Below are 16,760 nucleotides of genomic sequence, written 5' to 3' on the forward strand. Positions count from 1 at the left end.
TACCTTTACTAGAGATAAAAGTATCAGGATGCACTTGTATTAATACATATTATCACAACATCACAAAATATTTTTTAAAAGGAAAAATTTTTTTAAAATTATTATAAAATTTGATTGAATTAAATTTCAATTTTTTTTTTTAATAATTAAAGAAAAAAAAAAAACAAAGCATATAAACTTTCTATTGAAAATGTTATTTTAAACTAGATGGCCAAGTGAACTTCGTTACACAAACAATATATGACGTATTCGTTATTTAAATAATCAGTATCCTTTGATATTATATCAATACGTTACTCTCTTCTTTTGATACATATTAATAAAATTTCAATTTATAAGATTTTATGTCAATTATATAAATAATATTATAAATTTTCTAAATACATAAGTTAAGTAACAAAAAATTTGAATAACAAGATAAATTTATATATTATGTTTTAATACTCGATACTATAATATATCGCATCCGTTACCAATTATTCGGTATCCTTTGATTTATACACAGAATGAACTAAAAATATATATCAAATTTATTTTATTTATTTATATATTTAATATTATTATTATTATTTTATATTACAAAGTTTCTTAACGAAGCTTACAATGATTTCTCATATCGTACTTAACAAAATTATTTAGATCATATAAAATTTAAATTGTTAAAAAATTTGTATATTTATTATTATTATTATTTATTTTTATTAAAATTACATAACATAAAATTAATAATATTTTAATAATTATATAAATTAATTCTTATTTAAAATAATCTTATATTAATCTCAACAAATACTCTAATAATATATTTTGTCATAAATTTTTTTATATTTAAAATAAATATTATAATATATAAATACTTATATCAGTATAAAATTTCTTTATATAATTATGAAAAAATTAATTTAATAGTTAATTATTGATATTAATGCATAAATAAAAGTATTTTCTAATGAAATATATTTTGTCAATGTTCGATTAACACATTTCATAATAATACGTTTTCATTATTGACAAAAAAAGTTTTTCTAAAAATGAAATCTTATACTATAATATATATATTTATATATTAAATTTTTTAATTATTTATATACTAATAATTTATAATAAATCGATATTAAATAAAAAATAAAAATATATACTTTTTAAGTTTACCTTAAAAATATTATTGTTTTGTATGATTGAAATAATTAATATTAAACTATGTTTATTAATAATTGTTAATAAAAAAATTAAATATATTTTAATTTATAAAATAAATATTATTATTAAATTTATAATTTATTATTTTATATATTATAGAAATTGAAAAAATAAATCATGTTTACTACGACAGTAAATTAGAAATACTATTTAATTTTTATGTGTTTTCTACATGGTACTTTGACTTACATAGGGACTTATATTATTGTGAATAATGATATAATTGAAAACCTTTATTTTTTATTTGATAGAATTATTATATTTTATCATTTAAATATTTATAATAAATACATTATTTTTATAAAGTAAAAAAATATGGCCGAAGAAAATTCTACAGCTGTTGCAGCAACTGCGGTTACTGCTGCTTCTACAACACCAACAAAAAAAGCAACAGCTTCTGGTGCTAAACGTACAAAACAACATTCAAAACCAACACATCCACGTACATCAGAAATGGTTGTTAACGCAATTAAAAATTTAAAAGAACGTGGTGGTTCATCATTACAAGCAATTAAAAAATATTTAGCTGCAAATTATAAAGTGGATTCTGATAAAATTTCACCATTTATTAAAAAATATTTAAAAGCTGCTGTAACTGAGGGAGCCTTGGTACAAACTAAAGGTAAAGGTGCATCTGGTTCATTCAAATTGGCTGCTTCCGCTTCATCTAATTCTTCAGCTAAATCAAAAGTATCCAAAAAAGAAAGTGGAGCAAAAGGTTCAGCAAAGAGTGCTAAAAGTAAACGGGCACCAAAAGAAAAGAAAGCCACAACTACATCATTGGCAGCCAAAAAGCCTAAAGCAAAAAAAGCGACTCCATCATCATCAACTGCTGCTAAAAAAGTTACTGCAAAATCATCAGCGGCATCAAAAAAAGCACCAGTTAAAGCAAAACCAGCAAAAAGTACAAAATCCGCTGCCAAAAGTAGCCCTGCTCGTAAACCGAAAGCACCAAAAGCTAAGAAAGCTTCTGTTGCCAAATCATCTCCTACAAAAATTAAAAAAGCAGCACCAAAAAAGAAATGATCTGTTACTTTAATAATATATTGAAATATTTCATTATTTTTGCTAAAAAATGAAAATAACATAGGCCTTAATACAGGCCACAAATTAATATTTGATAAGAGTAAATTATTTTTTGTATAAATATTTTATAAAATAATAGTTAAGAAACATTTGCCACAGTCAGTACCACGGATGGGTGGCCACTTGAGAATACTGTGTGCGGTTGCATTTTTATTTAAAATATATGGTATAATAAATAAGTATATATTTAAATTGATTACTTCATTGAAAATTTTAATAATATACTTTAATATTAATGATATTTATGAAAAATATATATTTGTAAAAATTTTCATTTATTACTGGCAACAGCCATACCACGTTGAAAACACCGGTTCTCGTCCTAGCAAACTAACAAGACACCTATCAAACAAGTGCGTCAATCTCACTTAACCATCTAAAAACACAAAATTAAAAACACACATGTATAAATAATAAAAACAAAATTCAAATAAAAATTACCAAAACCACCTATCAAAAATCCTAATACCACATCCCCAAAATGATAAACAGGTTTTTCCTCTCCTTTTCCTGTATCCTGAATCAAAACACAAAACCAAAAATCTCACTTGTAATAGACATTATCTCTTGCAACATTAATTTTCTAAAATTACCTTGTAATAAAAATAGCAAATTAGAGGATGAAAGCTTAACCAAGCTAATAACCTCCATACATTATATATGAATATTTTGAAATATTTACTTGCATTGTAAATTATATGTATATATTTTTGAATTAATAAAGATTTTATTAAATGTTAAAAAATGGTTCTCGTCCGATCACCGAAGTTAAGCAACATTGGGCACAGTCAGTACTTGGATGGGTGACCGCTTGGGAACACTGTGTGCGGTTGCCTTTTTATATTAAAAATATAAATTATTTTTCTTCTTTTCTTTTTTTTTACACACCATATATAAATATATGTTATTTAGAAATGTAAACCTTTTATATTATTCGTCAACAAATAAATATTATTTTTTGTATAAAATTTTATTGCATTTATAACTCATATCATGGTTACTTTAAAGCGAGAAGTTTTTTTAATATTTCAAATGAATATAAAATAATATAAATTTTATGAAATTTATTTATTTTTAGAAATAGCAATCGCTTATAATTATAACAAAATTTTAATAATGTTTAATTTTATTTCAATAATTTATATATATATATATATATATATATATTTTTTAATAAAAATAATATACTCTTATTTAATAATATATGTTGGTCCTATATATAGGACCGAAAATATTTCTTATTTGTTTTTTTTTTTTTTAAATTGTCATTTAAAACGCTTATGCACGTTCTCCACGAATACGTCTTGCCAATTGTATATCCTTAGGCATAATTGTAACACGCTTTGCATGAATTGCGCATAAATTGGTATCTTCAAATAAACCTACTAAATAGGCTTCACTAGCTTCTTGTAATGCCATAACAGCTGAACTTTGGAAACGTAAATCGGTTTTAAAATCTTGTGCAATTTCACGTACTAAACGTTGGAATGGTAATTTACGAATTAACAATTCAGTACTTTTTTGATAACGACGAATTTCTCGTAAAGCTACTGTACCAGGACGATATCTGTGTGGTTTTTTTACTCCACCAGTTGCTGGTGCACTTTTACGTGCAGCTTTCGTTGCTAATTGTTTTCTTGGTGCTTTACCACCAGTTGATTTACGTGCAGTTTGCTTGGTTCTAGCCATTTTCAAATAATAATGTTTTTACAAAAAAACACACAATTTTAAAAATTATATTCGACAATTTGATACTACAAAGTCAAATGTTTAAATGCGAAATAAATGTGTTGTATTTATATTTATATGAAATTTCAAAATTTTTGTTGTCATATCCTATTGGATAGCTATCAGAGTATGGACTAATCAAATTGTATAGGCGTGGCTTAAAAAATCTTTAATGCTTTATATAAAAAGGCACAATTGTACCGGCGCTCACATACATTACAATACTTGTGAGGTTAACACACGTGTTATCCGTTCGTTAAAATATTGTAAATAATTTTTTATTAAAATGACTGGCAGAGGAAAAGGTGGAAAGGGTCTTGGAAAAGGGGGTGCAAAACGTCATAGAAAAGTTTTGCGTGATAATATCCAAGGTATTACAAAACCTGCAATTCGTCGTTTAGCACGACGAGGTGGAGTAAAACGTATCTCTGGTTTAATTTATGAAGAAACACGTGGTGTACTTAAAGTATTCCTTGAAAATGTTATTCGGGATGCTGTTACATATACTGAACACGCAAAACGTAAAACAGTTACAGCTATGGATGTTGTATATGCATTAAAACGACAAGGTCGTACTTTGTATGGTTTTGGAGGTTAAGAAAATATAATAATTTACTTAAAATATTTAGTAAATTTATTAAAGAATATTTAATACATCCGATAAATTTAAACAGGCTTTCCTTTTTGGGAAGCCACTAATTTTATTTATATAAGAGTAAATAAATTTGTTAATAAATATAACATATTATATAATTTGTTTACAACAAATTATTTTGTTTATAACATACATTACCAAATATTTTTATTTATTTTTTTTTTTTTTATTGTAATATATCTGCAATAATAAATTATAATTTGTATATTATCTATTTTATTTTACAATAACTTATTGAATTTTTGAAAAAATTTTATTATAAATTAATATACTATTATATTTTTTATATATACAAGTTAAGAGTAACAAGTATCGATAGGAGATTATCGAATTTATAACTAATAAAACATTTCGCCTTAATCAAAGAAAATAAAGATTTTGCTATACCATTTTTTATACTTTCAATAAATAATTTATTATTAAATTTTTATTATTTCATTTATTTTTTAAAATTATTAAAAATATTTTTCTAATAATTATAAGCGTACATAAACAAGTAGTAAATGTAAAATGAAAATAATAAAGGTAATGTAATGCATTTGCATTACACTGATTTACGATATATATTCCGCGATATCCTTTATTATATTTAAAATTAATAATATTGATATACTAATAATAGATATATTCAAGCTATTAATATATAAAATTTTATATTAAATATGATATTAATAATTGTTTATTTTATTTTTTTGTATATATAAAAATAATTTACTCTTATTTAAAAAATTTGATGGCTCTCTTAAAAAGAGAGCCGTTTTTATATGTTGATGTATTTTTATGTTATCAATTAAATAATATTTTCGATTTATTTATTTTGAACTTGTATATTTTGTAACAGCTTTAGTACCTTCACTAACAGCGTGCTTTGCCAATTCACCAGGTAATAATAATCGAACTGCGGTTTGAATTTCCCGACTTGTGATTGTTGAACGTTTATTATAATGTGCTAAACGTGATGCTTCAGCAGCAATACGTTCAAAAATATCATTAACAAAACTGTTCATGATACTCATAGCTTTACTAGAGATACCAGTATCAGGATGCACTTGTTTTAATACTTTGTAAATGTAAATTGCATATGATTCCTTGCGCTTCCTCTTCTTTTTCTTATCACTCTTTGATATATTTTTTTGAGCTTTGCCAGCTTTTTTTGCTGCTTTTCCACTTGTTTTTGGTGGCATTGTTACAAACAATTAATATACACAGATAGTTACAGAACACCAGTCAGTATATGTATGAGCGTGTCGTGTATACAACTAGCGTATTATATACGCGAAGATGGATATAACAATAAAAATGAATACTACTCTCTGATTGGCTAAAAATAATACTATAAGGTGATTGGTTTATTTTTAAAGTTTTATATTTTATAAATATTATAAATTAAAATACCCAAATAACATTTTAAACATTTATGTTACAATCCCCGTAACGTACACATCTGTGTGATTATATTTACAAAAAAAAATATTAATTAAATAAATTTATTCGCTATGTCTGGACGAGGTAAAGGTGGTAAAGTAAAGGGAAAGGCAAAGTCAAGATCAAGCCGAGCAGGATTACAATTTCCTGTTGGAAGAATTCACAGATTATTACGAAAAGGAAATTATGCTGAACGAGTAGGTGCTGGTGCCCCAGTATATTTGGCTGCTGTTATGGAATATTTGGCTGCAGAAGTTCTCGAGTTAGCTGGTAATGCTGCCCGTGATAACAAAAAAACACGTATCATTCCACGTCATTTACAATTGGCAATTCGTAATGATGAAGAATTAAATAAATTATTATCTGGTGTAACAATTGCTCAAGGTGGTGTATTACCAAACATTCAAGCAGTGTTATTACCAAAGAAAACTGAAAAGAAAGCATAAATTAAAAACATTGCATTAATTTTTATAATAATAATACATCGATCATAGGCCTTTTAATAAAAGGCCACAAATTTATTTAAAATAAGAGTAAAAATTATTTTTATAAATAATATATTATAATATTTTTTTAAAGAATCAATTTAAATAATTATAAATTAATGATTCTTTTTTTTTTTTTCTTTTTTTATATGTTATTATGGAAATAATTCATCATATTATGATGACATTTAGGTAACATATTATAAGAATATTCATAAAATATTATCAAAATAATATTGTATTATGATGATATTTAGACAAAATATTATAAGAATATACACAAAATATTATCAAAATAATATCATTAGATAACAAAACTGTTCATGATACTCATACCTTTACTAGAGATAAAAGTATCAGGATGCACTTGTATTAATACATATTATCACAACATCACAAAATATTTTTTAAAAGGAAAAATTTTTTTAAAATTATTATAAAATTTGATTGAATTAAATTTCAATTTATTTTTTTAATAATTAAAGAAAAAAAAAAAACAAAGCATATAAACTTTCTATTGAAAATGTTATTTTAAACTAGATGGCCAAGTGAACTTCGTTACACAAACAATATATGACGTATTCGTTATTTAAATAATCAGTATCCTTTGATATTATATCAATACGTTACTCTCTTCTTTTGATACATATTAATAAAATTTCAATTTATAAGATTTTATGTCAATTATATAAATAATATTATAAATTTTCTAAATACATAAGTTAAGTAACAAAAAATTTGAATAACAAGATAAATTTATATATTATGTTTTAATACTCGATACTATAATATATCGCATCCGTTACCAATTATTCGGTATCCTTTGATTTATACACAGAATGAACTAAAAATATATATCAAATTTATTTTATTTATTTATATATTTAATATTATTATTATTATTTTATATTACAAAGTTTCTTAACGAAGCTTACAATGATTTCTCATATCGTACTTAACAAAATTATTTAGATCATATAAAATTTAAATTGTTAAAAAATTTGTATATTTATTATTATTATTATTTATTTTTATTAAAATTACATAACATAAAATTAATAATATTTTAATAATTATATAAATTAATTCTTATTTAAAATAATCTTATATTAATCTCAACAAATACTCTAATAATATATTTTGTCATAAATTTTTTTATATTTAAAATAAATATTATAATATATAAATACTTATATCAGTATAAAATTTCTTTATATAATTATGAAAAAATTAATTTAATAGTTAATTATTGATATTAATGCATAAATAAAAGTATTTTCTAATGAAATATATTTTGTCAATGTTCGATTAACACATTTCATAATAATACGTTTTCATTATTGACAAAAAAAGTTTTTCTAAAAATGAAATCTTATACTATAATATATATATTTATATATTAAATTTTTTAATTATTTATATACTAATAATTTATAATAAATCGATATTAAATAAAAAATAAAAATATATACTTTTTAAGTTTACCTTAAAAATATTATTGTTTTGTATGATTGAAATAATTAATATTAAACTATGTTTATTAATAATTGTTAATAAAAAAATTAAATATATTTTAATTTATAAAATAAATATTATTATTAAATTTATAATTTATTATTTTATATATTATAGAAATTGAAAAAATAAATCATGTTTACTACGACAGTAAATTAGAAATACTATTTAATTTTTATGTGTTTTCTACATGGTACTTTGACTTACATAGGGACTTATATTATTGTGAATAATGATATAATTGAAAACCTTTATTTTTTATTTGATAGAATTATTATATTTTATCATTTAAATATTTATAATAAATACATTATTTTTATAAAGTAAAAAAATATGGCCGAAGAAAATTCTACAGCTGTTGCAGCAACTGCGGTTACTGCTGCTTCTACAACACCAACAAAAAAAGCAACAGCTTCTGGTGCTAAACGTACAAAACAACATTCAAAACCAACACATCCACGTACATCAGAAATGGTTGTTAACGCAATTAAAAATTTAAAAGAACGTGGTGGTTCATCATTACAAGCAATTAAAAAATATTTAGCTGCAAATTATAAAGTGGATTCTGATAAAATTTCACCATTTATTAAAAAATATTTAAAAGCTGCTGTAACTGAGGGAGCCTTGGTACAAACTAAAGGTAAAGGTGCATCTGGTTCATTCAAATTGGCTGCTTCCGCTTCATCTAATTCTTCAGCTAAATCAAAAGTATCCAAAAAAGAAAGTGGAGCAAAAGGTTCAGCAAAGAGTGCTAAAAGTAAACGGGCACCAAAAGAAAAGAAAGCCACAACTACATCATTGGCAGCCAAAAAGCCTAAAGCAAAAAAAGCGACTCCATCATCATCAACTGCTGCTAAAAAAGTTACTGCAAAATCATCAGCGGCATCAAAAAAAGCACCAGTTAAAGCAAAACCAGCAAAAAGTACAAAATCCGCTGCCAAAAGTAGCCCTGCTCGTAAACCGAAAGCACCAAAAGCTAAGAAAGCTTCTGTTGCCAAATCATCTCCTACAAAAATTAAAAAAGCAGCACCAAAAAAGAAATGATCTGTTACTTTAATAATATATTGAAATATTTCATTATTTTTGCTAAAAAATGAAAATAACATAGGCCTTAATACAGGCCACAAATTAATATTTGATAAGAGTAAATTATTTTTTGTATAAATATTTTATAAAATAATAGTTAAGAAACATTTGCCACAGTCAGTACCACGGATGGGTGGCCACTTGAGAATACTGTGTGCGGTTGCATTTTTATTTAAAATATATGGTATAATAAATAAGTATATATTTAAATTGATTACTTCATTGAAAATTTTAATAATATACTTTAATATTAATGATATTTATGAAAAATATATATTTGTAAAAATTTTCATTTATTACTGGCAACAGCCATACCACGTTGAAAACACCGGTTCTCGTCCGATCACCGAAGTTAAGCAACATTGGGCACAGTCAGTACTTGGATGGGTGACCGCTTGGGAACACTGTGTGCGGTTGCCTTTTTATATTAAAAATATAAATTATTTTTCTTCTTTTCTTTTTTTTTACACACCATATATAAATATATGTTATTTAGAAATGTAAACCTTTTATATTATTCGTCAACAAATAAATATTATTTTTTGTATAAAATTTTATTGCATTTATAACTCATATCATGGTTACTTTAAAGCGAGAAGTTTTTTTAATATTTCAAATGAATATAAAATAATATAAATTTTATGAAATTTATTTATTTTTAGAAATAGCAATCGCTTATAATTATAACAAAATTTTAATAATGTTTAATTTTATTTCAATAATTTATATATATATATATATATATATATATTTTTTAATAAAAATAATATACTCTTATTTAATAATATATGTTGGTCCTATATATAGGACCGAAAATATTTCTTATTTGTTTTTTTTTTTTTTAAATTGTCATTTAAAACGCTTATGCACGTTCTCCACGAATACGTCTTGCCAATTGTATATCCTTAGGCATAATTGTAACACGCTTTGCATGAATTGCGCATAAATTGGTATCTTCAAATAAACCTACTAAATAGGCTTCACTAGCTTCTTGTAATGCCATAACAGCTGAACTTTGGAAACGTAAATCGGTTTTAAAATCTTGTGCAATTTCACGTACTAAACGTTGGAATGGTAATTTACGAATTAACAATTCAGTACTTTTTTGATAACGACGAATTTCTCGTAAAGCTACTGTACCAGGACGATATCTGTGTGGTTTTTTTTACTCCACCAGTTGCTGGTGCACTTTTACGTGCAGCTTTCGTTGCTAATTGTTTTCTTGGTGCTTTACCACCAGTTGATTTACGTGCAGTTTGCTTGGTTCTAGCCATTTTCAAATAATAATGTTTTTACAAAAAAACACACAATTTTAAAAATTATATTCGACAATTTGATACTACAAAGTCAAATGTTTAAATGCGAAATAAATGTGTTGTATTTATATTTATATGAAATTTCAAAATTTTTGTTGTCATATCCTATTGGATAGCTATCAGAGTATGGACTAATCAAATTGTATAGGCGTGGCTTAAAAAATCTTTAATGCTTTATATAAAAAGGCACAATTGTACCGGCGCTCACATACATTACAATACTTGTGAGGTTAACACACGTGTTATCCGTTCGTTAAAATATTGTAAATAATTTTTTATTAAAATGACTGGCAGAGGAAAAGGTGGAAAGGGTCTTGGAAAAGGGGGTGCAAAACGTCATAGAAAAGTTTTGCGTGATAATATCCAAGGTATTACAAAACCTGCAATTCGTCGTTTAGCACGACGAGGTGGAGTAAAACGTATCTCTGGTTTAATTTATGAAGAAACACGTGGTGTACTTAAAGTATTCCTTGAAAATGTTATTCGGGATGCTGTTACATATACTGAACACGCAAAACGTAAAACAGTTACAGCTATGGATGTTGTATATGCATTAAAACGACAAGGTCGTACTTTGTATGGTTTTGGAGGTTAAGAAAATATAATAATTTACTTAAAATATTTAGTAAATTTATTAAAGAATATTTAATACATCCGATAAATTTAAACAGGCTTTCCTTTTTGGGAAGCCACTAATTTTATTTATATAAGAGTAAATAAATTTGTTAATAAATATAACATATTATATAATTTGTTTACAACAAATTATTTTGTTTATAACATACATTACCAAATATTTTTATTTATTTTTTTTTTTTTTATTGTAATATATCTGCAATAATAAATTATAATTTGTATATTATCTATTTTATTTTACAATAACTTATTGAATTTTTGAAAAAATTTTATTATAAATTAATATACTATTATATTTTTTATATATACAAGTTAAGAGTAACAAGTATCGATAGGAGATTATCGAATTTATAACTAATAAAACATTTCGCCTTAATCAAAGAAAATAAAGATTTTGCTATACCATTTTTTATACTTTCAATAAATAATTTATTATTAAATTTTTATTATTTCATTTATTTTTTAAAATTATTAAAAATATTTTTCTAATAATTATAAGCGTACATAAACAAGTAGTAAATGTAAAATGAAAATAATAAAGGTAATGTAATGCATTTGCATTACACTGATTTACGATATATATTCCGCGATATCCTTTATTATATTTAAAATTAATAATATTGATATACTAATAATAGATATATTCAAGCTATTAATATATAAAATTTTATATTAAATATGATATTAATAATTGTTTATTTTATTTTTTTGTATATATAAAAATAATTTACTCTTATTTAAAAAATTTGATGGCTCTCTTAAAAAGAGAGCCGTTTTTATATGTTGATGTATTTTTATGTTATCAATTAAATAATATTTTCGATTTATTTATTTTGAACTTGTATATTTTGTAACAGCTTTAGTACCTTCACTAACAGCGTGCTTTGCCAATTCACCAGGTAATAATAATCGAACTGCGGTTTGAATTTCCCGACTTGTGATTGTTGAACGTTTATTATAATGTGCTAAACGTGATGCTTCAGCAGCAATACGTTCAAAAATATCATTAACAAAACTGTTCATGATACTCATAGCTTTACTAGAGATACCAGTATCAGGATGCACTTGTTTTAATACTTTGTAAATGTAAATTGCATATGATTCCTTGCGCTTCCTCTTCTTTTTCTTATCACTCTTTGATATATTTTTTTGAGCTTTGCCAGCTTTTTTTGCTGCTTTTCCACTTGTTTTTGGTGGCATTGTTACAAACAATTAATATACACAGATAGTTACAGAACACCAGTCAGTATATGTATGAGCGTGTCGTGTATACAACTAGCGTATTATATACGCGAAGATGGATATAACAATAAAAATGAATACTACTCTCTGATTGGCTAAAAATAATACTATAAGGTGATTGGTTTATTTTTAAAGTTTTATATTTTATAAATATTATAAATTAAAATACCCAAATAACATTTTAAACATTTATGTTACAATCCCCGTAACGTACACATCTGTGTGATTATATTTACAAAAAAAAATATTAATTAAATAAATTTATTCGCTATGTCTGGACGAGGTAAAGGTGGTAAAGTAAAGGGAAAGGCAAAGTCAAGATCAAGCCGAGCAGGATTACAATTTCCTGTTGGAAGAATTCACAGATTATTACGAAAAGGAAATTATGCTGAACGAGTAGGTGCTGGTGCCCCAGTATATTTGGCTGCTGTTATGGAATATTTGGCTGCAGAAGTTCTCGAGTTAGCTGGTAATGCTGCCCGTGATAACAAAAAAACACGTATCATTCCACGTCATTTACAATTGGCAATTCGTAATGATGAAGAATTAAATAAATTATTATCTGGTGTAACAATTGCTCAAGGTGGTGTATTACCAAACATTCAAGCAGTGTTATTACCAAAGAAAACTGAAAAGAAAGCATAAATTAAAAACATTGCATTAATTTTTATAATAATAATACATCGATCATAGGCCTTTTAATAAAAGGCCACAAATTTATTTAAAATAAGAGTAAAAATTATTTTTATAAATAATATATTATAATATTTTTTTAAAGAATCAATTTAAATAATTATAAATTAATGATTCTTTTTTTTTTTTTCTTTTTTTATATGTTATTATGGAAATAATTCATCATATTATGATGACATTTAGGTAACATATTATAAGAATATTCATAAAATATTATCAAAATAATATTGTATTATGATGATATTTAGACAAAATATTATAAGAATATACACAAAATATTATCAAAATAATATCATTAGATAACAAAACTGTTCATGATACTCATACCTTTACTAGAGATAAAAGTATCAGGATGCACTTGTATTAATACATATTATCACAACATCACAAAATATTTTTTAAAAGGAAAAATTTTTTTAAAATTATTATAAAATTTGATTGAATTAAATTTCAATTTATTTTTTTTAATAATTAAAGAAAAAAAAAAAACAAAGCATATAAACTTTCTATTGAAAATGTTATTTTAAACTAGATGGCCAAGTGAACTTCGTTACACAAACAATATATGACGTATTCGTTATTTAAATAATCAGTATCCTTTGATATTATATCAATACGTTACTCTCTTCTTTTGATACATATTAATAAAATTTCAATTTATAAGATTTTATGTCAATTATATAAATAATATTATAAATTTTCTAAATACATAAGTTAAGTAACAAAAAATTTGAATAACAAGATAAATTTATATATTATGTTTTAATACTCGATACTATAATATATCGCATCCGTTACCAATTATTCGGTATCCTTTGATTTATACACAGAATGAACTAAAAATATATATCAAATTTATTTTATTTATTTATATATTTAATATTATTATTATTATTTTATATTACAAAGTTTCTTAACGAAGCTTACAATGATTTCTCATATCGTACTTAACAAAATTATTTAGATCATATAAAATTTAAATTGTTAAAAAATTTGTATATTATTATTATTATTATTTATTTTTATTAAAATTACATAACATAAAATTAATAATATTTTAATAATTATATAAATTAATTCTTATTTAAAATAATCTTATATTAATCTCAACAAATACTCTAATAATATATTTTGTCATAAATTTTTTTATATTTAAAATAAATATTATAATATATAAATACTTATATCAGTATAAAATTTCTTTATATAATTATGAAAAAATTAATTTAATAGTTAATTATTGATATTAATGCATAAATAAAAGTATTTTCTAATGAAATATATTTTGTCAATGTTCGATTAACACATTTCATAATAATACGTTTTCATTATTGACAAAAAAAGTTTTTCTAAAAATGAAATCTTATACTATAATATATATATTTATATATTAAATTTTTTAATTATTTATATACTAATAATTTATAATAAATCGATATTAAATAAAAAATAAAAATATATACTTTTTAAGTTTACCTTAAAAATATTATTGTTTTGTATGATTGAAATAATTAATATTAAACTATGTTTATTAATAATTGTTAATAAAAAAATTAAATATATTTTAATTTATAAAATAAATATTATTATTAAATTTATAATTTATTATTTTATATATTATAGAAATTGAAAAAATAAATCATGTTTACTACGACAGTAAATTAGAAATACTATTTAATTTTTATGTGTTTTCTACATGGTACTTTGACTTACATAGGGACTTATATTATTGTGAATAATGATATAATTGAAAACCTTTATTTTTTATTTGATAGAATTATTATATTTTATCATTTAAATATTTATAATAAATACATTATTTTTATAAAGTAAAAAAATATGGCCGAAGAAAATTCTACAGCTGTTGCAGCAACTGCGGTTACTGCTGCTTCTACAACACCAACAAAAAAAGCAACAGCTTCTGGTGCTAAACGTACAAAACAACATTCAAAACCAACACATCCACGTACATCAGAAATGGTTGTTAACGCAATTAAAAATTTAAAAGAACGTGGTGGTTCATCATTACAAGCAATTAAAAAATATTTAGCTGCAAATTATAAAGTGGATTCTGATAAAATTTCACCATTTATTAAAAAATATTTAAAAGCTGCTGTAACTGAGGGAGCCTTGGTACAAACTAAAGGTAAAGGTGCATCTGGTTCATTCAAATTGGCTGCTTCCGCTTCATCTAATTCTTCAGCTAAATCAAAAGTATCCAAAAAAGAAAGTGGAGCAAAAGGTTCAGCAAAGAGTGCTAAAAGTAAACGGGCACCAAAAGAAAAGAAAGCCACAACTACATCATTGGCAGCCAAAAAGCCTAAAGCAAAAAAAGCGACTCCATCATCATCAACTGCTGCTAAAAAAGTTACTGCAAAAATCATCAGCGGCATCAAAAAAAGCACCAGTTAAAGCAAAACCAGCAAAAAGTACAAAATCCGCTGCCAAAAGTAGCCCTGCTCGTAAACCGAAAGCACCAAAAGCTAAGAAAGCTTCTGTTGCCAAATCATCTCCTACAAAAATTAAAAAAGCAGCACCAAAAAAGAAATGATCTGTTACTTTAATAATATATTGAAATATTTCATTATTTTTGCTAAAAAATGAAAATAACATAGGCCTTAATACAGGCCACAAATTAATATTTGATAAGAGTAAATTATTTTTTGTATAAATATTTTATAAAATAATAGTTAAGAAACATTTGCCACAGTCAGTACCACGGATGGGTGGCCACTTGAGAATACTGTGTGCGGTTGCATTTTTATTTAAAATATATGGTATAATAAATAAGTATATATTTAAATTGATTACTTCATTGAAAATTTTAATAATATACTTTAATATTAATGATATTTATGAAAAATATATATTTGTAAAAATTTTCATTTATTACTGGCAACAGCCATACCACGTTGAAAACACCGGTTCTCGTCCGATCACCGAAGTTAAGCAACATTGGGCACAGTCAGTACTTGGATGGGTGACCGCTTGGGAACACTGTGTGCGGTTGCCTTTTTATATTAAAAATATAAATTATTTTTCTTCTTTTCTTTTTTTTTACACACCATATATAAATATATGTTATTTAGAAATGTAAACCTTTTATATTATTCGTCAACAAATAAATATTATTTTTTGTATAAAATTTTATTGCATTTATAACTCATATCATGGTTACTTTAAAGCGAGAAGTTTTTTTAATATTTCAAATGAATATAAAATAATATAAATTTTATGAAATTTATTTATTTTTAGAAATAGCAATCGCTTATAATTATAACAAAATTTTTAATAATGTTTAATTTTATTTCAATAATTTTATATATATATATATATATATATATATTTTTTAATAAAAATAATATACTCTTATTTAATAATATATGTTGGTCCTATATATAGGACCGAAAATATTTCTTATTTGTTTTTTTTTTTTTTAATTGTCATTTAAAACGCTTATGCACGTTCTCCACGAATACGTCTTGCCAATTGTATATCCTTAGGCATAATTGTAACACGCTTTGCATGAATTGCGCATAAATTGGTATCTTCAAATAAACCTACTAAATAGGCTTCACTAGCTTCTTGTAATGCCATAACAGCTGAACTTTGGAAACGTAAATCGGTTTTAAAATCTTGTGCAATTTCACGTACTAAACGTTGGAATGGTAATTTACGAATTAACAATTCAGT

The 16,760-nt window shown here is 23.8% G+C and overlaps 2 non-coding genes across 2 annotated transcripts; both read left to right on the forward strand.

Moving 5' to 3' along the window:
- Positions 1-9,481: 9,481 nt before the first annotated feature.
- Positions 9,482-9,600, forward strand: LOC123303769. The gene has a single exon (XR_006535857.1). It is a non-coding gene; the product is annotated as a 5S ribosomal RNA (ribosomal RNA).
- Positions 9,601-15,961: 6,361 nt separating this feature from the next.
- LOC123303770 lies at positions 15,962-16,080 on the forward strand. Its single transcript, XR_006535858.1, has one exon. It is a non-coding gene; the product is annotated as a 5S ribosomal RNA (ribosomal RNA).
- Positions 16,081-16,760: the final 680 nt, after the last annotated feature.

Source organism: Chrysoperla carnea (assembly GCF_905475395.1).
Source record: "Chrysoperla carnea chromosome X unlocalized genomic scaffold, inChrCarn1.1 SUPER_X_unloc_134, whole genome shotgun sequence".
Classification (NCBI taxonomy): domain Eukaryota; kingdom Metazoa; phylum Arthropoda; class Insecta; order Neuroptera; family Chrysopidae; genus Chrysoperla; species Chrysoperla carnea.